Source organism: Vidua macroura, chromosome 1 (genome assembly GCF_024509145.1).
Source record: "Vidua macroura isolate BioBank_ID:100142 chromosome 1, ASM2450914v1, whole genome shotgun sequence".
Classification (NCBI taxonomy): Eukaryota; Metazoa; Chordata; class Aves; order Passeriformes; family Viduidae; genus Vidua; species Vidua macroura.
The window spans coordinates 118978265-119002740 of record NC_071571.1 but is presented as its reverse complement, the minus strand read 5'-3'; the positions used below and the strand labels follow the sequence as shown (position 1 = coordinate 119002740).

At 38.8% G+C, this 24476-nt stretch overlaps 1 protein-coding gene across 2 annotated transcripts in view; it reads left to right on the top strand.

The window, feature by feature from the left end:
* LOC128814135 (cytochrome P450 7B1) overlaps window positions 1–24476 on the top strand; it is a 125468-nt gene that overhangs the window by 49201 nt on the left and 51791 nt on the right. The gene's annotated exons all lie outside the window — the stretch shown is intronic.

Here is a 24476-nt window from a genome sequence, read left to right as displayed (position 1 = left end):
GTGCCAGCAGTTACAATAGTAGTATAAGCAAACTTTTCAGAATATTTGGATTTTGTGTGTGTGTGTGTGTGTGTGTGTGTGTAGCTCAAGTTTATATTTTATGAGAACAGAAAAAAAGAATAGTTCCAAGTTAAACTGTAACAATTTGATGCATTCATATTTTATTTTTTAAACTACAGCATTCAGTTTTGGGCTATAAAAGGCACTTTTGAACCTGAATATGACCATATCTAATATTACCTTTGCAAAATATATGCAGATTGCAATGACCTGTAAAATAATTAAATGGCCTGTGAAGACAATGTAAGCAAGAATTCAGTATCCTACTTTATTCTTTTCTGCTTTATTCTTATAAACGCTCCGATTCGCTTGAGAATATCTGATAGGGAGTAGCAATCCTTGTGAGTTATACTGAACATAAACTCTAGGAACAGCAATGTAGAAGCATAGTTCAGTTTTATAGACTTTTGCTTTGCTTTGAATGCTTAACTTTTGACATAAGTGTGTTTGAACTGTGAAGTCCATCAAGAAATACTTTGAAAGTATTCATCATTCCAGTAATAATGTTCTATTTTCCAAATATGTTTAATTTGCCTATTCTGTATTTGATTTTGATGCAGATTGCACATTCGTATTTGATGTACGCCTTTTTTGTTCTAAATTGCCTTTTGAGTTTCTCATTAAAAACTGTTTAGTAGCATAGCAATCTAACCTATCTGCACTTGATCCCACATTTCTTGTGTACCCGAACTCCCACCCTACTCTAGTGTGACTTTCTGTGCAGAAAATCCATGGCTGCAGATTCTGGTGGCCTGACTAATGTGGGGTTGTTCTCTCAAATGACTTTATAGATTGAGATTTTAAATAATAAAAATATTTTGTTAATGCTGAGACATTTTGCAGGTATTAAAAATGCTTTTAGAGTGGAAAACAGCTATTTAATCCCTTGAAAGAAATGTCTTTGAAAATTGTTATTTATATACCGTTTTGCCTACATTAAGTACAAGCACTGGCCAATTAGTGCAGGATCTCCATGGAGCAGGTTAAATTTACAGCTGGTGAAACTGAGGCAGAGGTGGAAAAACTCAACTTTCTGGAGTGGTTAAGCATGTATCTCCAGTGATTGGCATCCCTATAGGACAACTGAAGTACAAGCTGTCATAACAGTGCACTTTTAATTTAGCTGCAGTGAGAGCATTGAGGGGTGGGGAGGCTGTGGCAGTGCAGTGGTCACCACATGGACTTGGGGCAGCCTAGGTAAATCTTCGCTGATGCTGTCTGTAGCACCAAGTTGAAAGCCACCTGAGGTTTGCCTCACTAGACTGTGAGCTGTACCTTCACTCAGTAGGAAGGACAAATGCAATCTAGAAATTGTAAGATTATGATCAGATTTGGGAGTCCCAGACTCCCAGATTTGCATGGCTTTCTCTTGAGTATTCAGATTCTCCTTGTCTTGTTTAAGTGTTAGACTAATGTCTATCAGCCTCAGGAATTAAATGTGTGAGAATGAACACATTGATAAGAAAAACTAATTTATAATCAACACTGACTCTTTATGCAAAAATTTAGAATAATACAGGTCTTAAATCTGTCTGTTTCCCACACATTGTTTGTTTTTAAATAATGTGCTGCATGAAGTACATTTTTTGTGTTCCAGGGAGATGTTCGTTAATAGACCTTTGTGTTTTCTCAGCCTTTGTGTGGCCATATGTAAACTTGAGGAGCTGAGTTCTGTTGTGTGCATCTGTGTCTAGCTGAAATCAAAGGTGATTTGATGTTTCTCACCCCACATGATAATTTAGGTGAAAAAATATTGGTGGTGAATTTGAGGCACAAACATATTTGCCTTCTGTATGTTAATCTTTATGCAAGCCGTGTGATATTATTTAAGAAGAAGGCTCTAAGAAATATCTGCATATATTTTTAATAGAGTTGGATTACTTTATATTTCATAAAAGTATGCATGAAGGCAAAAGTGAGATGAAATTTTGTAAAGCATTTGTGGGTTTGTTTTCTGCAATGTGGGGTGTTTGGTGGCACAGTCAGTGAATATTTCTGTATAGCTTTGCAGTGTAAAATAAATTTCTCTTGACATTCAGTGTATGTAAATAACCAAGAATATCGTTCATTTCACTTAGTGGTCAGTCATCTAAAATCAAAGCATTTGGAATATTAATACTTAGCTTTGATATAAATGAGTAATCTACTATATATTAAGCTTCCTCTGTTTAAACTGAAGTTTCCAGATAGCACAGGATACCATCTGTATTTTTTCATATTATTATTGCCCTCATAATAAGTTCAAGGTGAGATTTTCAGGCAGTAAGCTGCAAGTCAGTTTTCATATAAACACTTTAGAAAAGCCATCTTGACATCAGTAGCTTATGCAGTCTTCCATCTATAATGTAAATGACTACACCTGCGTTATTTTTATTTCTTCGTTATTTTTTGTCTGCTCATTTAAAAACGCTTAAAGCATTAAAAACGTTTCTGCAAATATGTGTGAAAGGAGACAATTGTTCTTGTAGGAAAGGCCAGGAAAACACACAAAAGAGGCCACAGAGAGACAATAAACATAAAGGTCCAGGAGCTATTATGATGAGGTTCACAGATACTGTGTTCCAATCAAGCTCAATAAGCTCTGAATTCCTATTATGTTTCTCAAGCCTCCAAAAAGACATGGGAAGAAACCAAAAGTTTAAGTCAAATAAAAAGCACTTAAGCCATGAGCACATGAATGTATAGCTGGGTAATGGAGCTTTCATCTCTGAAATAAAAACAGTTCAATTCAATTGAAACTGAAGTTTCTTCCCCCTTTGAAAAAGTTTATTTTAATGAGTTTCCATTTTATGCGTGGGCTGTTCTTTAATCGATGCTGCTCCATTGAAGTTTTACCCGATGAAGACACAAGACAGATTGTCCAAGCTTGCGGCTATTGTTGGGAGTTGATGAAGTGTATGGGCCCTTATGGTTGATAACAGAAGTAGATGGTCAGAGCCAATAAATAAAACTTTAACTCTGATTGTTGGGTGTTTTATGCTGAAAAGCTTTCTATTACCATGAATCTTCGGTTTTGAAGGACTTGTGAACCCAAAGGCAGCTTGTAGCTCTGTCACACAGACTAAGTTGGTCAGACAAGCAGCAATCTGTCCTATCCAATAAACCCAGTTTTGTCTTTTAAATTCTAGACTTCTCTTCAGGAATCAACATTGTTAATATCTTGACAGACCATTAACTTCATAATACATGTATCTGCTGCCCTGTTGATTTATCATAAGAAATTGATGTTCGCAGAAGTTAAATTGTGCTGTCCTTGATAGTGCTTTTACAAAGCACATATCAGAAAGAAAAATTTTAACAACTGAAAGCCTGTGCTAATGTTTGGGGAAATTAATACAATATTTTTGTGACATCACTGAGAGTCACAAATGCAAAAGAACCCCAAAATTATGCATATTCTGTATATTAAGGAAAAACGATATTAACTTAGAGGTTTGAATTTTTTCAATGATAAATGAGACTTGTTTAACAGATAGTGCTGTCTTAGAGCCAGATATGTTTGTTGCTTGGTCCAAAGAGGACTCACTGAACAGAAGAGCAAATAAAAATTCAATTAAAGTACTCTGCATATTTACTGAAGAAATGTCATTCATTTCAATTTTAAGAAGAAAATCTGTTCAACATTTGTGTTACAACTGGTTTTGTCTGATCAGCAATACTTGGAGTGTGGCAGCTAGTGGCTGGAAGTGTCATGCTGATGCAGTGGATGATATTTGGCCTTAGAGATTAATTGTGTTTTCTGGAGTTTCCTGATTCTTGGGCTGAAAGGGAAAGAGAGGGTGTGAGAAATCCTGACTGGCTTGGAAAATGCAGAGAGTTCAGGTGTGAGTACCATTGCAATGGATTGTAGCCCCTCCTACCCTTCCAAGATTCTTACTCTTCTTCAGCATCTAGTTATTAGAACATCTTTCATGAAGTAACATGGCTAATATTTGTCACATGTGGTCTGCTCAGTTAGTCCTTACATCTGAACACAAGGAGACACCTTTTTTACTGTGAGGGTGGTCAGACACTGGAACAGGTTGCTCAGGTAGGTTATGGAGTCCCCATCTATCAATACATGGTCCTGGACAACCAGCTATAAATGACCCTGCTTGAGCAGGTGGGTTGGACTATACAGTTTTAGAAGGTCCCTCCCAAACTAAACAATGGCAACTTTTTCTGTACTGTGCAGTATTTTGTTCTGGTAGGCATGTTGCTTGGGTTCTAGTACTCCTTGTTGTTGGCATGTGTTTCAGGAAAGAGAGGAGAAAGATGTAGCTTGCATATGGAATAGGAGGTCAGATTGGCTGCCAAAAACTCTTCTTCTGTAATGATGGTCTTTTAAACTGCAATGGTAATTAAAGCAACATCCTCTCATACACAGGATATGGAGAAAGCAGGAAATTTTTAAAGGCATACTTATTATGCCTTAAAAATATATATTTCACTTAATATTAATAACGTTAATACAGTTATAATAATATTTATACAATTTCTTTATTAGATGGCACTGTACTGAATGTTCTTGATCATTCTTCACTTGTACATTTGATGGGGATGAAAGTTCCATCTTCATCATTATTTTCTTTATTAGATGACCTGTGATTTGTCCATCTCCTGAAGGAAGTTTGCCTTATGAAAAGAAGTGGCACAGGAAAATAATGTACAAGGTGTGGGAGGTCAAAAGGATGCATTTAGTGTACATCAAGGAGTCTTTGACTGTAGCTATGGTGCTTCTAAACTTTGCACCAGTGTGTGTTTAAGGACAGGCTTTTGATGACATATAAAAACCCTTTATTGTACATGCAGTACAGTAGCAATACAACTGCTATGCAATATCCTGACCCTGGTCTTCATAGCCATAAAGATCTTATATCTTTTGTGTGCTAAATAATACATTGTGTGCTAAATGGTATTACCATGCTCTTGCAAACCGTGTGTTAACTCAAAGTGTGTTAGATATTGTAATGGAATAAAATGTTTTGTGTATAACTGTTGGGATGCGGATAGCTGAAAATGCTGAATTTAGAGTAAGAAGCTCTGCAATACTTGGAGGAAAGCCAGCTACTAAAATGTCTGTGAAGAGTGGCCACAAATGAAGCCAATTCCATGGCAAATTGAAGATCAGGCTAATTTAGTGTTAACCAAATTTTAGCGCCCAAGATGAGTTGCTCAGGCCCTTGTGACAGTGAGTGTGCTAATTGCACAAATCACAAAGAACTTAACCATCACTTATACTATGCAGGATCTGTTTTGCCTCTCTCTCTCTAACTGAAAGGATCCAAAGGCTTACTATCATCCTACTGCAACTGATGACACTTCTATCCATATTGCATTTATCTGTCCGTTGCTGTGGAAGAATACTCTCTTCTAGGCACTGGTGGTAGCATGACCTGTTAGTAAAACAGAGATCATCCATTTTCATGAACCAGATCTTCTTACTGCTTTCTGTGTCCTGTTTGTAATTTGCTTAGAGATTTAAACAGGAATAGTGATACAAAACTCTGGATATTATTGTATTATGTTATGTTGAGTGGCTTTGTGCAAGCAGATCTCCTTGCTGGGGAATATGCAGTGTGGATTCCTGCAGATGATATTCATTCCCTTGCTATTGCCTATCCTTACACAGAAGCTTCATTGCCAGCTCTTTCCCTGAGAGGGGCTGTGAGTATTCAGGTATCGTAAATAAGAGCAGCCTGGACACCCCAAAGAACCCACTGAGTGTGAGAGAGGCACAACCAGCAAACAGAGTAATTCAGAGACTCACTTTGCCATTCCTGGTTAGCACAAGGAGAATTCTCTGGCAAGTTTCAAATTCCAGAGCTCACTCTGAGCAGGGAGAGTAGTTCTCCTTCCTAAGGCATCTAATTATGAGTCTGTTCCTGGGTATTACCTGGTACAGGGAGATATGCTTGCATTTTCCTCATGAGATAAAATTATTCCACTCCTTCTAATTACATGTGGTAGGAATTTATTCTTCTTACATTTAAATCAGTTTTTATATCAAGTTTCTTTTGCCTTCCAATATACCTCAGGTTATAGAATTCCTTTAATTAATCTACTAATGGAATGGGAGAGTCTGAAGGTTGTTTTCACAAAGATGCTCTGAAGGATGGGGATCTGTATCCATGCATTGCCTTGGATAGACTAATGCATCTGGGGATTTTACCAGTTTCAGCAGTTACACATAGGGCAAAAGGGTCCTCAGCAGTTAAGAGTCTGCTGGTACCCCAAGTTACTTCCTTCTTTAAAAAATTGCTCTTCTCTCTGATACAGCATCAGTAGAGCTTGGTGACAAGTATCAAAAAGAAGTGTAGCATGAGTTGGGTTTTGTATATCCTGGTTTGACGAAAAGGAAGGTTGTTGGAAGACTACTGTTCATCATGTAAAATAATTAAAAATGTGCAGTTAGAATACCAGCTATATTTTGAATAAATTTTCAGCCATAAGTGCTTTTGCATGCTTCACCTGCAGCTACGACACTTGAGAACTATGTAAGGTACTAGGAGCAAGCACTTTGGCTGTAGGAAAGGATAACACTGTATGTAAACCCGTGTTGAGGCTGCATCTCAGGTCCCTAATCATGCTCCAAGCTCCAGCTTCATCTGGGAGCTGAACAGCCATTTAGTAACAGCCTTTGGCTTTTCTGGTCAAACTGGAGCAGTTATTGATGGGAAGTCTGAAACCCCATGTTGCATTAAGCAAGATGATGGGTTTTGTCAGGTCATTGAAGCACTGACAGTCTGACTTCCAAGTCTTTGGAACATAAAGCAGCATCCAGTAGGAAAACTGTACCTGCTAAAGTAAACTTCTTTGCCAGAAGATAAAGAGGATTAGAATTCAATTTATATGATAAAAGTACTGACTAGAGTCTGTAATCACTGGCTGTCCTTTATTGTAATTCCCCAATTGCCAGATACGGGTCAAAAAGGTAAGATGTACTCTTTTGTACCAAAGCAGTGGAGTAATGAGGACATCTGTTTTCATATGGTACTTGACACACACTACCAGAAATTTGATGTCATGCTGTCCAAACTTGTACATCATTGCAGAATTGCATTAGCTTTTCTGATTGATTCTGACAAGTCACTGACAGTTTTTGAGGTGAAACACAGACATGACAAAGGGCAAGCAGAGGCTGCATATGTCAGCTGGAACACTCCCTTGTTGACTCAAAAGGGTGAAAATCTCTCAGTCTTGTTGCTATGTGCCCCTTGCTACTGTTTAAGATCCCCAGCCTTGCAGCTTTAGCAATTATATGATTACAGGAGTGAGTCCTTCTGAGATTTACCTTCAAAGAATTATAGCACTAAGGAATATTTTATTTCCATGGGTTAATGTGTGTATCCATAAGTTAAAAAGTGTAGTTCAGTAAATTTATTCATCATGAATCATGAAAGGTTGATTTCCTTTATTATATCACACCATAAACATAGTAATTTTTGGGTTGTATTTATACATCTATGAACTTCATTTACCCTCATGGTGTCAAGCAAGTCCATTTCCTTTCCAGAAAGTGTCAATATATATGTACGAGCACATAGTGTTTTAAAATAACAGTGCTGTGAAAAAAGAAGTTTTTAGCTTGCTTGTAATGTAGGGGCTTAGGGTGGTTGTCTTTTAAGAAAAATAAGGACAAATTGCACAGTGATGATATATACAGGTTTACCAGTTCTGAAACAACACAGGATTCCCTCCGGTGCTACTGTCAGTAAGGTCAAATGCACCATTTGTTCTCAATGTATATATATTTATGTATGGTAGCAAAAGAGCAAACGATGTGCTGTAGCACAGCAGGTCAGAATCCCATTCTATATTACCATTTCCCATTCTGTGTTCTGCGCCAAACCTTCTCTTTGAGATGGATGATAATTTTTTGGCCATGGCTTGTTTTGTCCATTTCTTGAGAATAAGCTGATCAGCAAATGGAGACCAGTTACATTGAAAGTCTGTGGAGCTGAGACACTTAGTGTTCAAAAAAAGTAGTGAAAGAAGGATGTACCATAAATGGGAGAATAGTGTATTGTATTTGGTTTATCTTGCTAGACTTGGACTCTGGTCTCAGAAAGGATCAGCTCACGTATGCCTTGGTTTTGCAGATAGGTGTGTGTTACTTGTTTGCCTGATTTACACTTTTTCATAAGAAAACAAAAATGCAGTGATCCATTTTAAGTGAGATACTGAAGTTGGAATTTATTATTTTAATTAAAAGATAGGTTCAAACTGTATGTTCTTATTAGTAAAAGAGAGTTCCCCTTTCATATTTTGTTTTGTTTTGTTTTGTTTCTTTTTAATTAAATAGACCAGGCCTTTTTCAAGTGAGTCCAGAGGAGGGTCACAAAGATGATCAGAAGGCTGGAGCATCTCTCCTAATACTTGAGTTTGTTCAGCCTTGAGAAGTCCTAAACAACAAATTATATGAATGTTGTTTGGATCAGTCTTTTTCATGAGTTTAAACATTTCATTTTGAAAGGGTTGTGATCTCTCAGCTAAGTTAGTGGAAGGCACTTGTAGATGAGCCATAGACACCATTAACAACTCTTCCTACAGAGGAATATGTCAAAGAACTTATGTGTGAAGCAAAACAACAAACTTCCTCACATTATTGTTATGTAAATTCCAAGAGCCCATTTTATCTTAGGGCCCTTTCCCCTTCTTGGCTCTGTGAAATTGAGCCAGTTAGACTATTTCAAAGTATTTGATGTGTAGTCACCTATCTTCTTTTTCCTTTGGAGATGCAGGCACCTCCTGGTTGGAAGAAACTTGCTTTTCTTAATTAACCATTGTGGACACCTGAGATGCAAATCATTGATTGGCAAAGATTCAGGGATTATACTTTGAAAGTTCCTGACATTTGGAGTTCAGTGTCATCTTATTTTACATGCTGTTTGAGCTGCTACTGCTTTCCTGATTGTGCAGTGGTTGTGGTGTTGTTTACAGGTGTGGTTGATATTTCTGTGGCTGTAGAGAACTACGAAGGAATAGGCAGGCACACCAGAAACTGTGTTGCTGCTTAAGTTCTGTCATGGCACTGTCAGACTTCATATGGACAAAGCTGGCTCAAGCAAGAGAGTAAACAAAACTTCCTCCATCTCCCACTTGGAAGGAGAAGCACGTCATGATCATCTTTGATTGTTTCAGATTCTAGGCTGAATCATTCATATTCAAGAATGATTTTGTTCTGTTTTGGACACCAAAGAGACTTGCACAAGTCATGCTCTCTTATGGGAAGCTTTGCGGTGACCAGTTTGAGCTGGGTACCTCTAGAGGAGAGCAATAACAAAACAAACAACAATACAACAGCTGAGATACAAAAAAATGTTAACTTGCTGCTTTATTTCACATCCTTAGTGCATCCTTTTGCATTCATTTTGTATTTACAGTGCAAGTTTGCATATAAAACCATACATCACAATCAAACTTGCAGTATTTGGGACAGATACACGGAGAAGGGTGATGAGCATATTCCTTAAAGCATCTTTGGTTTTGCTTAAATGCTGTTGACTTGAATATCCATTGTATTTTTTGTGATGAAACTTGGAGATATATAAAAAAGTATCTCTGTTGGTTGTGCATACATAATTTGAGCTCACCAGCTGGAATCACATGTATATGTAAATGATGGCAGATTTGGGCTCATAATTGTTCAAACTGGCTATGGCATTTGTTATGTCAACCCTGTGTTCTCAGTGCTGACACTTTAAATTTCAATCAAAATTTTGTTAGGCAGAAGTCATAGAAAACTCCATTCTTTTAAGTGGGTGACTTTCTCATGATACAGTCTGGAGCTAGCATACACTTAAAGAATTATTTTAGCAAATGGCAGTCTTTTAATAGTTTAGTCTGTGGCATAGCCTTAACAGGTTATATTCTTCAGAGGCTTACAAGCTGCCCATCAAGATAGTGTCCAGTACTAATTATGTATATTTTTCTTTATTCTCTGAATGTAAAATAGAATGCCTTTTTTGTTTTTTAAATCTCTGTTGCTATTTTGGCCTCCTCATCTGCATGGGCATGCTGTATATATGGATTATTAGGGACAATTGCTAGCTGCAATGCCATTTATGAAATAAGGAGCTTTATTACATTACTGTTAGAATCATAGAATCATTAAGATTGGAAAAGACCTCCAAGATCATCAAGTCCAACCTTTGACAACATCTAAACACCACCATGTTTCAACCACTAAGTGCCACATCCAGTCGTTCCTTGAACACTTCCAAAGATGGTGATTCCAGCCACCTCTCTGGGTGGCCCATTCCAGTGCTTAACCACCCTTACTGTGAAAAAATTCTCCCAGATGTCCAACCTGAACTTCCTCTGGTGCAGCTTGAATCCATTTCCGCCTGTTCTGTTGCTTGTTGCCTGAGGGAAGAGCCTGACCCCCACATGGTTACTCCCTCCTTTCAGGCAGTTGTAGAGAGCAATAAGGTCCCCTCTGAGCCTCCTTTTCCCCAGGCTAAACAACTCCAGCTCCCTCAACTCTTCATAGGACTTGCTCTCTAGACCCATGGGGTTGTTGTGATCCAAGTGCAGACCTGTCAGTTGGCCTTTTTGAACCTCATGCTGATGGGCCTCAGCCCATCAATCTGGCCTGTGCAGATCCTTCTGCAAGGGAAGGGCCTGTTCAGCCCACAACATACTTCTACCTTCTGGTGTTCAGCTTTTCCAAATTGTTGGCTGTTTCATTGACATATCCTGTGATTTTTCTGGCATGCCTAGAAAAATCCCTCTCCTTTCTCAGGCCTCTGAAGATGTCAGGTTTCTGTCCATCCTAGGCTTGATCTCTGGAAGTTTGCAGCTTGAAAAAACCAACTGTGGTTATTTTTCCCTCCTTAGAAGTTCTGTAGCTGTAGCTGTCATTATTTTTTTAAGCTTTTCTTTATTTATTTGCTGTTGCAATTCCTTTGATTCTGAGCACAATCATACAGATTAACAGGCATCAGGGCAAACCTGGGCAGGCAAATGGCTGCTCTCATAATATTTATAAAAGATAATGCCAAAAGTTTCTCAGTTTACCAGAGTCCTGACTCTTCATTAAAAAGAATTGAAAATGCAGAGCTGTCAGCCCTAAAATCAGGGAGTGACTAGCACAGAAACATTAACTGATTTGGACTGTCACAAAGTACATTTTGGTGTCTTAGTTAGGTAGGGCTCAAGCAGAGTAGAAGTGCCTTAAGGCACAGACCAATTCTGAGCTTTATGTTCAGAAGCATTTTACAGCCATGATAACGTATCTCTGAAATTAAGCATCCTAAGCATGGCTGATTGTCTTTTAGTTAATTTATCACTGTAGAGTGTCTATATAGTCACTCAGAATGACAGGCTGTAGTATGGACAGTAAACCCTTCCTGTGGCAGACTGCATCTGCAGGCTTTGTCTGGACCTGTGATATAAATGTTCCTGATAGGCCTTGTTTTCCACCAGACAAGGTTGGTTACTGTCCCCGCTTGTGCATATGCATGTGAGGGAAACAAGGAACCATGCTGATTAAGGCTGGAACTTCTCCAGTTCCTCCTTACCCACCTCAATCTCCTCCTATCCCCCAGCTTATCTCAGCAGAGGACATCTAACACATGTCCCCACCTTATAGCACATCAGCTCCTGCACTAGACACTCCTCTGTTAGAGACACACAGAATTTTATCATTGACCTTCTCAGGAAAAGTGCATTTTCAACATCTTCAATGTAAATACATAGCTGCTCTTCTGACTAGATGGGTGCTTGGTTTTGCCATCAGCAAAGTCTAAATTTCATACAGTGGTTGTAGGTCTGATGCATCGGTCGCAATACCTTGGTTTCTGAGAATTGTGTTCCTGTGGAACTGCCAAATCTGAGGTGTATATTTTAAATTGCCTTTTTTGGTGGTAAGTAGTCATTGGTAAGATCATGTTTGAATTTGTATGGTCCAGTGTCCATGAGACCAGTGTGTGTTGGCATTCTGAACTCCACATTTGTGTATTCCATTCAAACTGTTGATTATGGCCTGATGGATGGCCTGTTCATATGGAGCTTAGCTCCAGTACCTCTGTGCCACTGGTTTTAGTATGCTGCTTAAAGGGAAGCAGTAAATTCTGCTTTCTCCCCTCCTACTCAGCTCTAATGTGGACTTTTAGAAATAACAATTTCTACCGTGGTCTGGATTTCATTGTAAGCTATTGCAGAAACAAGTACCGATACATTCTAACATTTCAAAAACATTACTGCGCATTTGCCATGCTGGTTGAGTGTGGTAGCACCATTTCAGCATTAAGGTAGTTGTAAGGAAAGTGTTCCTGGGTTTGGCAGCTTGGTTTCTGTACCAAGATCTGGATTTCTAAAAACTTGCTGGTTTATACCCCATTAGATCCAAATGTTTTTATGCTATCAAAAGATTTGTAAGTACACCTTTTATTTAGAATGCTTGTTAGGGTGTAAATTATAATTAATGCTGAAGAAAAATAGAAAAATATTTCCCTGGGAAGATAATTGTTGTGACTTTTTACCTCAAAGCAATTCTTTGTCAGCTTGAGAAGTCTAAGGAAGTAAAAGGTAGGATATGCTATAGGGAGACCAAACACAGAAACAGGGTATGAGATTAGTATAGGCAGACACATTCACTGATCCAGTGGTTAAAAGGAGTTATTCCTCAAAGTTCAGGACAAATCCCACATTTCCTGTGTTTTCTTCCCTTAAAAAGAAGGGCTTAGTTCCTCTATGAAAATGTTATTTATGGGCAGAACAACCTGCCCATCAAATTTTCTGTCTGGAAATTAAAAATGCTTTGATGAGGAATAATAATGCTACAGTGGAAGGAGTTGTATTGTGTTTGTCTTCCAGAAACAAGCAAGGCTTTGAGAATGCTCTTAAGCCTTAATTTCATCTAGGCAGTGTCTCATTTCAGAGACTGACAGGTAAAATGATTAGCATCAAGAAGGCAGTTTTCTCTTGGCTCCTGGCACCCTTCCAGTGCTGTGATTCGTGCCCCAACACCGTGCAGCACCGTTTTAGTTGCTCTGCAATGGTTTTCTGCTCACAGCAGAATTGAAGATGCACATACAGTGGTCTCAGCAGTGGAGCTTTGAGAAGAATGGATTTTTATGTAGGGGAGTAACCATTCATTATCAGTTTGAACACAACAGTTGCATAGCTGATATGCAAGAGGACAAAGCCCAAAGGCACAGAGAAGTTTGAAGCTTAGCAAACTACAAGGGTTCAAAATGTAAGGGTAGCAGTATTGTTTAAGATAGATATAGATGATATAGGTATATATCAGCTTTTATTTTGGACCCTCTGCTTTCAAAATACTACAACTTTCTTTCTAAAAGGGGGATAGTTTGTATCCCCCCCAAAATGTAGCATACAAGTTGTGGCTCAGTGGAAATTGATACAAGGGGTTTTGGTCTCTTTGATTCAATAGCAGCAAAACCACACATGTTAAAATAGGGGAGGGGGATTAGTGGGACTTCACTAATTTTTGAGCAGATAGATGTTTCCCGAGATGTTAAAATAAGTTCATTTGGTTGCAGGTAAGATGATACTTAAAATGCAAGCCCTCAGTGTAAAGTTGTAACTGAACATCCATGGAGCCATTCTTTCAGCTGTTACAGCTTCTTCAATCATGGAAGGTGACAGGAGTACTTCTGAGAGCTGTAGGAGCTCTTTCTTCAAGCTTTGGTGTCCCTGCTGTTTCACAATAGTGACTTATCCACATTTTTCTGTGCATGTTTGAGAGTACACAAGTGGCCTCACATACCAAATAGCTTCTCAGTTACTGGCACTTGGTACGAAACCAAACTCAGTGACAAGATTTCTCTTCAGCAGACCTTATATCATGAACTTTCAGTATGTACTGAAAGGAAGATACCAAATCAAAGCAAGTTTTCCTTCAAAGAAGCCAAGATATCTTCCCACTGAGAGAAATTTTCTTGCCAAATGCTGGCTCTCCAACTGTGGCCATCTTGACTAGGGAGCTATTTTAAGCAAGGATGCAATGATTTTTTTTTCATTATGGCAAGACTTGCTTTCACTTCTCATGGATGGCTGAGATGCTGATGCTCAAACTTTCCTTTAAAAGTATGTTCAGACAGAAATCAAGATCAGGAGATTTCAAAAGGAAAATGATAATTTGGATGAACTGAAAGTATAATTAAAATGGACACTGTTAACATAAATATCTGTGTTGTTTCGCTGCTATAATCATATTCATTTCTCTTTATCTGATATATTCTATCCTTATTTAAGTCAGAGCACACCCCACATGGTTGTTGCATCCACTTGAATGTACACTGTCTCTTATACTCTCTGACATGGTTTATAGCAGGTAAAGAAGGGGCATCATAGGGATGGTTCAGAAACTGGGCCCAGATATGCCAGTATTGTTTAAGATAAATGACGTTGGGTTGGATGACAAACTGTCCCTTGTCTGATCCCTTGGACACAAAACATGGATGTGGCATTATGTGCATTAGGAGGCATCTTGTATTAATTCAGTTTTCCAAGTTTGCTGCAAAGTTACTTGCCATGGAATAAGTACTTGGTGCTTCACTATTGTTGTCCTTATGATGAACAACCAGTGTTTTTTTGACAGAAAAGAGGTACCTTTTCCAAAAACTTGAATCACTTAATTATTGAGGTTATGTAGGTAAATACAGCTCCTCACTGCATAAACACCAGCCATAGATCTGAACTTGTTTATTTAAAGGCATGAATATGCACATGCCTGGTTTTAATTGGGATGCCTCATTTTCTGATTTCTGCCCTTGTTATGCAAAAAGGTTTACATTCATCTAACCTTCCTTCCAACCACACTGTTCTTGTTGCTGTTTTCTCCATTGCTGTACCTCCTGCCATCAGTCTTCTGGTGAATAAGGTGTATGATGAACACATAATTATCATCTGCTCATGTCTCCTAGCCAGACTATGCCAGATCTCACAGATTATTTTGCATAACGTCTTTAAGAGACCACCTTTCTTCTCCGTCTGTGTATCTCACATGCTTGTTGGGTTCCCTGCTCTGTTATGCCTTAGTTATTGCACCTCAGCATATGACCACTGGGGATGTATCCATCAAATGCAACATGCTTAGTTGCATTTTTGCAGTCTCTCATGGTCTGGCTTCTCACTGATTCAACTAACCTTTTATACAGTATCCAAGTATTTACACACTCTTCTTTATCAGCCCAGAATGTCAGTTCATCTTTGAGGATATTGAGGATATTGCCCTTGAGAAATGACTTTCAGAGCTTGCATTTCCTTGTGACTATACGGAAAATAGTTTATCTGCTTATGTGCCAAGATGACTGCTAATTGATGTTAACTAAATGCTTTTCCTGTGCTAATTCCTTCTGTCCTTAAACAGCCGTTTTCTATTGTCTAAACTAAGATCTTTGAGGAAGTAAATGCCTCTTTCATTTGCTTTGGTTTTGTGCAGTACCTAATGCAATGGGCTTCTGATCCATGATTTAGTTTATAGACACAGTTGCAAAAATAATAAAGTACAACTAGTTTGTTCTAGTGATTTCCTCTAATAGCACTGTTTATGTCTTGTCTTTTTTATAGTTTTTACTCACAAGCAGTACCTTTTAAAATCCTGTAAATTTCAAAGTCAGAACAAATCATTCTGAGTTTATAAAGTAGCAGTATCCCTAGCTTAAACCTTCCATAAATATTCAGGACTACTGAACACAAAAATAAAGAACACCAGCAATATAGACGGTGTTTCTGTTGTTATTCCAAGGCAGTTTACTGTCTTGGAAAAAAAAAGAAAATATTTTTCCTCCATGTGCTTATGTTTTATAGTACTTTGTTTATAAACTGTTAGACTGTTTCCCTGAAGGAAATGGTGAGAATGAATTCAAAGCCTGTTGAAGCTAGTGAAGCATTAGTCAGATTTAACATTTGTTTATTTGTGCCTTTTATACAGAAAGAAGGTTGGGTGTATTTTTTAAAGAAAAATACAAAAATCTGATTGCAGAGTACAAAATTGGTAAATTGTCCTGAGGGCAGGTCTGCTCAGTAAAACTGATTTTAAATCATGTTCTTAATTGACTGAGTGTAAAGATGACTCCTCTTTGAACAATCTCATATGGATAACAAAGAGAAATCCCAAATTCATTTATTGTTGGTTTGGACTTTTTCTGATTGATACTCCAGACTTTGTTTGACAAGAGAGGCATCACCAGAATAGTTACCTAGAAAATGAGTTCTTAGTTTCTTATACACAGATTTTAGTTTTAATTCAAAAACAGTGGCCTCTTTGCCAGAGGCAAACCGTAATCTGGGAGGCACACAAGGCCCTGAAGACTTCAGAGGAGCTGAGCAGAATGGCCCATATATCTCATTTTAAAGCTCCCTGCAATATCTTTGAGTCCAATGAGGATCTGTGTGTTGGAAAGATCTGCCTCTTGACACAGCAACAGAGGAAGAAAGATTAGGCAGGCACTGTATTCCCTGTGTGGAGGCCCAATTTCTTTCTTTATCAGAATGAACTTAGCAATGAACTGCTGGATATGATAAGTGGTTTTTTTTTACCTAAATCAAGATGATGATGCTTCTGATGGTCCTTACTGTGTCATCATAATTTTGTGCTGCAAATGATCAAATAGAGGGTGGGGGGATTTTCAAGATCTAGTAAGAGGAAAGAGAACTTGTATTACCTGCAAAGCTTTTAAATTTCCTAAATATGATGAGTGTGCTGTGTTTTTTGAAACCACTGATTACTTTTTGGGGAGACCTAGTAAGATGATGAGCTTTAGAACGTGTGTCATTTCTTTGCTGATGTGTGTGTTTATGTAAGGCATGCACATGGAATAAATGTACATGTAAAGAGATTGCCTTAGACCCATTCAGATTTTCACATGGATGTGCAGCTGAGATAAGTGTGTGCAAAATTCAGATGCAGTAAGCTTTCAGATAAATGGGACAGGACCTCTGTTGCTGAACTCCTTTGACATCAAGAAGTGAAAATCCACTGATCATCCCTGCCGACCCAGCCCATCCTGCCTCAATTTGCATATACCACTCTTTTCCTTTCTGCTAATGAACTGGATGGCTCTTTCTTTCTCCCCATGCAGAAGGTGGTTAGTCCCAAGTCTGGGATTAGTCTGGGAATCCCAGAGTTAGTCCAGCTCGAGCTGTGTAGCAAAAACCCTCTGGACTGAAATTGTCTTTTTCTACCACTTAAGGGTCTTGCCTGCTCAGAGGAATGACTTGGCTGTGCTGGAATAAACTGAAGGTCCAGAAAACTGTCATCTCAGGTGACTCTTTGTGCAATAACATATCGTACACTGTTTCCAGTGCCATTTGTCTTCTAGATAGCTGGGAAACCAAGAGATTGCGTGCTTTTTGAAGGTGTTTGTTTTGACTTCAGTACGGCCCAGATATCCCCAAAGGAATTCAGTCATTTTCCCATACAATAAGAAAATAAAATCTGGTATCAAAACAAACCACAGGTGATGGCTTAAGGAGGAAGGTGTACTGAAGATAGGCCAGGTGAAATGTTTGTTGCAAATCCATGGCGTGCTGCGGGATGTTTCTACTGCTCCTTCTTTGTACAAGGTTAGGAACTTCTTGAACTGATATAATGATTTATTGGAACTGAGCACAAGACAACTTGTCATCAGAAATCACCATAAAGCTTGAGGAGAAACATAAAGCATTCCTCCACATTTCCATACTCTGGTATTAAAACTCACTGTGTATATATATTATATATTGATGTTGAGATATATATATACTGTGTACTATATATATTTATAAAGCTCTATAGGTACTTTTTTAAGTAAAAGAAAAAAAGGTGGTTTGCATCTTAAGGAAAAATTACCCTGATAATTCTTTCTAAAAAAGTAGGCTCCACTTTATTTTTTCCCTTTAATGTGAATGCTCACAGGTTGTATGTTAGGCTTGTTTTGGAGGAAGCTAGTTACTGAAGGAGTCTCGTTCTGAGAGCATAGGATTCATCCTTCAGGATTCAGAAGTCCTGAGGGGCACAGCTGTCAGGAGTCATTGACATTTAAAGGAGAGGAGGTTGTCTTCTGTGAACACTATGCAAGTCTCTCAAAGGTTTTGAAAACATGGAGCAAATGCAAACTATATCTAAAGACTTGAAGGCAAGGTGCTCCTGGTAACCTGCATAACTGCAGATGTGAGCTGCACCACCCTAGATTTGGATACAGAGGATGAAATTCACTGTTATCCCAGGAACACAGCTGATGTTGACATCCATTCAGATCCATTCTATTCACACAGGAAGAACAGAGATCTTCACTGTTAGTAAAAGCTGTTGTTGAATATGTTGGGATCAGAGAAAAAAATTACAAAGACAGATTCAAATTAATTTGGAGTCACAGAAGGGAGACTAGGAGGCATTTCAGTGATGTAGTAAATTAGTACAGAGATCTTTCACCTCCAGCCACTGGGTTCAAACTCATGCCAAGCTGCAGGCTGATAACAAACGAGTGATTTAAACTGTGTCCTTACTAGGGCATGGCCATGGTTTCTTGTGTATGCCTCTCCTCAGCTGAAAAGTGTTTCTGTTATATTAAATGTCAGAGTTTGGGATTATTGCTTTGTAAAATTTACAAAACTGATATATTTTCAACATTAATTATGATATTTAAAAGAGTAGCTTTGTCCTGGTTAAATTAACCTATTTCAAAACACAGCTATTGAAATTAATGCTACTGTTTTATATGAGCATTCTCACAGGAATATGGAAGCTCTTTATTCTCTTATTTATATATGAAGAGTTAATGCATTTTTTTAAATAATAGTCATTTTTTTAAATAATAAAAATACTAGGGAAGGGAATTGTCTGTTTTTAAAAACCTTAAACCCTTAATCTTTTCTTTTTACATAGTAGCTAGACTTGGATGTAGCTAATGTCATTTGGATGTTCAGTACAACATATGCTCAAAAGCACAGCCAGCTATATTGATAAGACAACCCTACTTCTCCACATACTATGGGTACAGATTTGAATTTAACACTGTTAAGCTGTGGAGGTGAAATGAGAGATCATGTGAGGCCTTTTTCAAAGATCCAACCATAAAGCAACATTCAAATGATATCAAGTGATAAATTCATAAAAGTGGAACAGCTCCATGTTTATGTTTCTCTCACGCTCCATAACTCAGACATTTTGCAGATATGTTTGGTTGTGCCATACGGTCTTCTTCTATCAGAAATTTACAAAGATCTGAATAATGTTATATAAAAATTGAGAGAAAAGCTCTGGTACTTTTCATTGTTGCGATTATGATCTGGTGCATGGTATAGGTGACAGAATACCTATATCCTAGACAAGATGAGATACAACTTTCTGTAGGTATCTCAAACTGTGTGAAATAAATATTCTTTTATGCATTTATTTTATTTTGGAAATGTATTATAATCTCTCATTGCTGAGGCAATATTTTATTAATCATTCTCTCCTGGAGGAAAAATAATATCACACTAGTCAGTTGGGAATTCTTACAGTTCTGGAAGCTGCATAAAACAGCCTTTATCAAGAAAATTACCTTTTAGAGAATTAGAGAAGCATAGATGTCTGTTAAAAAAAGCCCAAATGTATAGCCTAAACATGCCATTTTTGCTCACTAGAGTAATTCTGTTTACTTCAGGAGAAGGAACTATTCCTGTGACAGTATAAAGCACCTGGTGAATTTTTAAATTTCCTAAATAATTCATCTCTGGGGATGGATAATGCATATTTGAACATTTTAATTGTAGTGTATTATATTCTATTTTCAGACTAAGAGCTAGCATATACAGCAATTTTCAGTGGTATTGTATAATGAGTAATGTCTCCGATTAAAGATTATTTATGTGCTAGGTTTTTTTATGATTATTATTTTTATTTACTTCATAGACATACTTCACAAAATATCATGGGCTGGCATCTCTACAGTAGCTCGGAGCTGCTCTTTAAAATGTCCTTGACTTTAAATAAGTATATAGCCAGAATAGGCATATTCTTGGCTTCAATGTAATTTGCCTTAGTCCACTCTCTGACAAGGCTGTTTAGGAGGGAGGATGCCAGTGGTTTCCAAGAGGAAAATTTATACTGGGGGAAATTCAGTGTTTGACAGTAACACAAAAGGACATGAGAGGCAGGTATGAAGGCACCTACTACAAGGGACTCCAAATTTTAATTGGACTTTTCTTTGCTTCTGCAATACTAACAGTTGGAGAATTTATTAATAATTAAATAAAAACAGTGGAATCCGGAATCCTTCCAACATCATTCAGCTTAGGGGGAGATATTAATGCACTGCATTATTTTAACAATGAGTTGTATGTTCTGCTTGGGCTGTATACTGGGAAGAGCGTGACTTTGCAAAGAGGAGCATGAAAGGATACCAGTATCTTCTTCTCCGTTGCATTTTCTTGTTTTTCACATGCTGGCTTCACGGAATGGGACAACCAAGAATATTTGTTTTTACCTTGATAAGAAAAATACCCTGCAGTTTGAATATTCTGTTTTAAATATAAAGAACCAGCCTAAATCTTGGTATCCCTTTCCAGTAAGGATACAGGGCAGAGTACCTTTACCTGTCTGGGCTTTCAAGTTACCATTGCTGAAATACACCATCAGCTCACAGGTGCTGCCTCCCCTTTCATGTCATGTTAAAGGTAGGGCTAACAGGTTGAAGGGCACTGTGAGCCTCCCAGGGCCCTCCTGACTCTCTTCAATTCAAGACAGGTAGTTCTGAAGGTTAGATGCAAAGCAATAATGAGCTTTTTATTGACACATGATAGTCTTCTGATTTCTTATTTTCAGGTAATTGGTTGGTTTGTAATAGAGGAGGTGAGGATGATTTAAGAACTTCTTGGAAACATGCATTAGCAACTGAAACCAACCCAGACTTAGCGGAGGTTTTTACATACTTTTCAGTAGAGTATTTTAGAGATCATTAAATGTGAAATTAATTAATCCTTATGATTCCTATGGGAGATGGAGGATTTTTTTTAGTCCTGTTTTAGAGACAGGGAAACTGAGATAGTTTCAGGTAACTCATTTCAATGTGGTGAACCACTGGTGGAGCAAGAGGGACAGCAGAACACCTCCTAACTGGTTCCTATGCTTCTTTCTCAGATGCAAATAATGTTGCTTTCCTGCTGGATTACTGCAGCTCCAAACTCTTTTATACCTATGCCCATTGTTTAGTGCCTTAAGCCTCCTTAAGTTCAAACTCCAGGTGTCACAAATTCTACATCCAGTGAATGAGACATATTGTTAAGATGTCTGCCAAAATTTTAATTTAATAGCCTTGCCACAAATGACATAAGAATTCTGGGAGAGTGTGAAGTGCAGGTGTTTTTAGTGTGCCATTCATTTCCTTTGACCACACCATGCTTCTCTCCAGTTCCTAGCAAAATTTCTTTGATCTCTCTGTTGCTGGAAAATCTCTGACCCTGAGAGCCATTTAGAGGCAGGAGCCTTGCTGAAACACTCTCATTTACTGCATAGTCTTAATTTGCTCCCTGAAAAATATCTACTACAATGATACACTGAGGCTGTGGAAGAAGAAAACAAGCCTACAGGTGATGGCAGGATCCTAACATAAAGTGAAAGGGATACACTAACTCTGGACGTCTTTAATTCTGATACTTCCCAATTTTATGCTAGATAAAACGAGGTGTCTTTAATTTGAGATTTAAACTGTCATTCTTTGGGTTTGTTTGTTTCCCCTGTATTCTCAGAGGGCCCAAAGGAAGCATGCTGCTTGCCATTGTAGTAACAACTTCCCTTGTAGGTGATGATCGCCCTTCCAACTCCAGCCTCTGAGACTACGGCACATGCTGTTTCAGCTTGTTAGGGGATTAACAACTTTAGCTGAAAGCGTAATAAGCCTTTTATCCTTTAGGCACCAGCTACTACAGGGGCATGCACATCACATTTGAACCGTGCCCTATCTAGCAGGATTCAAAAAGAAACAAAGGGAGGAGTGCAGGACAGTCGAGGGGAGAGACCGCAGCAGCCTGGGACAGGGTATATTGAACCCTGAGTGGTTTTGCTTTCTGACTGATTTGGCTGCTCACAGGGTTGATACACAATCTGCAAAGAAGAGGGCTCTGCTGGGGTAGTGGCTCCTGGGGACCCTGCCTCTGTCTGCCTTTAACCATGCTGTATTTCCTTTTTATTGCACCTGCAAGCAGTACTCGGATGCAAGGCACTAAATTTTGTATACCGTCTGGATGTCAGCAAGCATTGCAAAGGGAGGGTTGTATTCCAGTTAGGATGCTGTTTGGGCTTTGCAGATGGGAAAGTGGGACAGAGTAGCTCCAGGTTTGTTTTGCTCACTCCAGCATGCTGAGCTAGGTTAAAAAACATTTTCATTTTCACCTCATTTCTCAGAGAAAAAATTTTCCCCATTATTATTTTCTCTCCCTCTCCAAGAAGCTGTTTTATTTTGTTGAAAACAGGAAAAAAAATCCTTTGTTTCTAAATTCTTGTTTCTCTAAACCTCATCCTGATTGTAAATCCAGGAGGAGCAGTGTTTTGGGCCATGGTTTTATTAGTGTACAGTGGACACAGAAACCTTCCTTAAACCTTTTTTTTTGTTGTTTTTGACTTCACAAGAAATGTGCAATATTTCTGTATTGGTAACATGTTGTTAAATTTATAAGGCAGATCACCATCATTATGTTTATGGGCTGAGTTCATGATATATTTCTGATAAATCCCTCCTGGATCAAACACTGACTTCAGTAGAGAGTTTCACCCTCCTGACTTTGGGCCGTCAGCATATGGTAAAAATACAACTTTCAGCAGCCCAAATGCTGCCCCATGTCTGCTGATCTCCTGGGTCCTGGATATTGAAATATGATGGTCAAAAGACTCATGTCGGAAAGCAGAGAGTGAGAGGGTGATGGGACAAGGTGAGGGGTGGTTGCAGCCATACGATGTCAGCGAAGTGCAAAGCAATACCACATGCCAGAAAATACTGCAACTACCTCTTACATTTTGTATAAGCAATTTTCCAGTCTGTTGTCTTCTGTCAAATGCAATGTTCTGAGACATTTAAATAAAATAAATACTGCTGTTGAGTTATATTTAGAACCATGTGAAATTTCTCTAGTGAAACTCCCATCTAGGCAAAACATGCCGGCTTTCACCTGAAAGCTTTCACTGGCTTTCTGTACCACTTGAAGCTTCATCAGTGTTTGTCAAAGACGTTGTTCATGAAATCTGATGCTGAAGGTGGCTGCTTTCCACAAGAGGCTCTGCCTGCTGCTATGGACACTGCTGGAAGGCTTGGACAAACCACATCTGGGTCTGGGTGAGCCTCAGCAGAGAGTTGAGTTTCTCGCAGGTGGAAGGTCAAAAAAGCAAATGATGAGACGGGCTGCTAATGGAAATTGAAATGAAGGTTTGCATAAACCTCCCACCCCTGCTCGTTTTAATCATTGAGCTCTCACATTTGTCTATCTTCCCAGACATGCATCGCTTATCTAATGAGGATGGGTGTTGGTATAGTGAGTACCAGCACATGTGGGGGCTGGCCAGGGCAAAAGTAGGTGTGTGAAATCCCTCCAGCGGTGGGGTGAGAGCCCACTGGGATGGGGGCCATGGTGAGACCCTGGGGTCTGCCCCTGACTTGAGCACCCATCTCCGTCCCTCTCCTCTAGCCTGCACAGGGTGGCTCCAAGCACACCACCTCTGCTCTGTGGAGTCACTCTCACCCTAAAGTGCTCCCCAGGAGCACCATTTTGCCCCCTGGGATGCAGCTGGATGGAGCACACTACTCAACTCTAGCCCTGTTTTAAGGCTTCTTGAGCATGGAGTGTCACGTGTGTACATCCCTCTGGTTTTAGGGAGTAAAGGAAGGAGGCTGGCAGTGCAACAGTTTGTAAGGGTAGGGCCACTGGTGCCACACAGGCTCCAGTTGGTGCCACAGGGGCTCCAGTGCATGTTTCACTGCACTTTTCCCCCAATACTAAGATGCAGTCAAATGGATTTTGATAAAGCAGTGAGTGATGTTCTCCCTCCCTTTTCCTCATGAGATGGGGAGGGGAGAGGAGGGAAGGGGGGGCTGAGCATACCTTTAAATCACTGTGTTTTTTCTTCATAAGGATCCCCCAAATAATTTCAAAATACATGAAAGCTTTGTTGTAAAATAGATATTTGTGAGGAAGCAGGAATATGTCTTCATCACAGTTGTGGTTTAGCTGTGGAGGTTACGGAATAAAATGAAATCTTAAACAGCATTTAAAATAATTGCATAAATTGTTTAACAGCTTGTTTTATTATTATTTTTAACTCAATAGGACCCTTTTTCATTCATTTAAGTGTTAACCTTGTTTGATAACGTGCTAGGAAGTGGTACAGAAACCTTTATTCTTCCAGAGGGTTGGATTCTTTTGTGAGATATGATAGACAAAGCTGGCATCCCTTGTAGAGGATATGTAAAGCCTGTCTCCAGACATTGTGACATTGCTACAGACAGAGT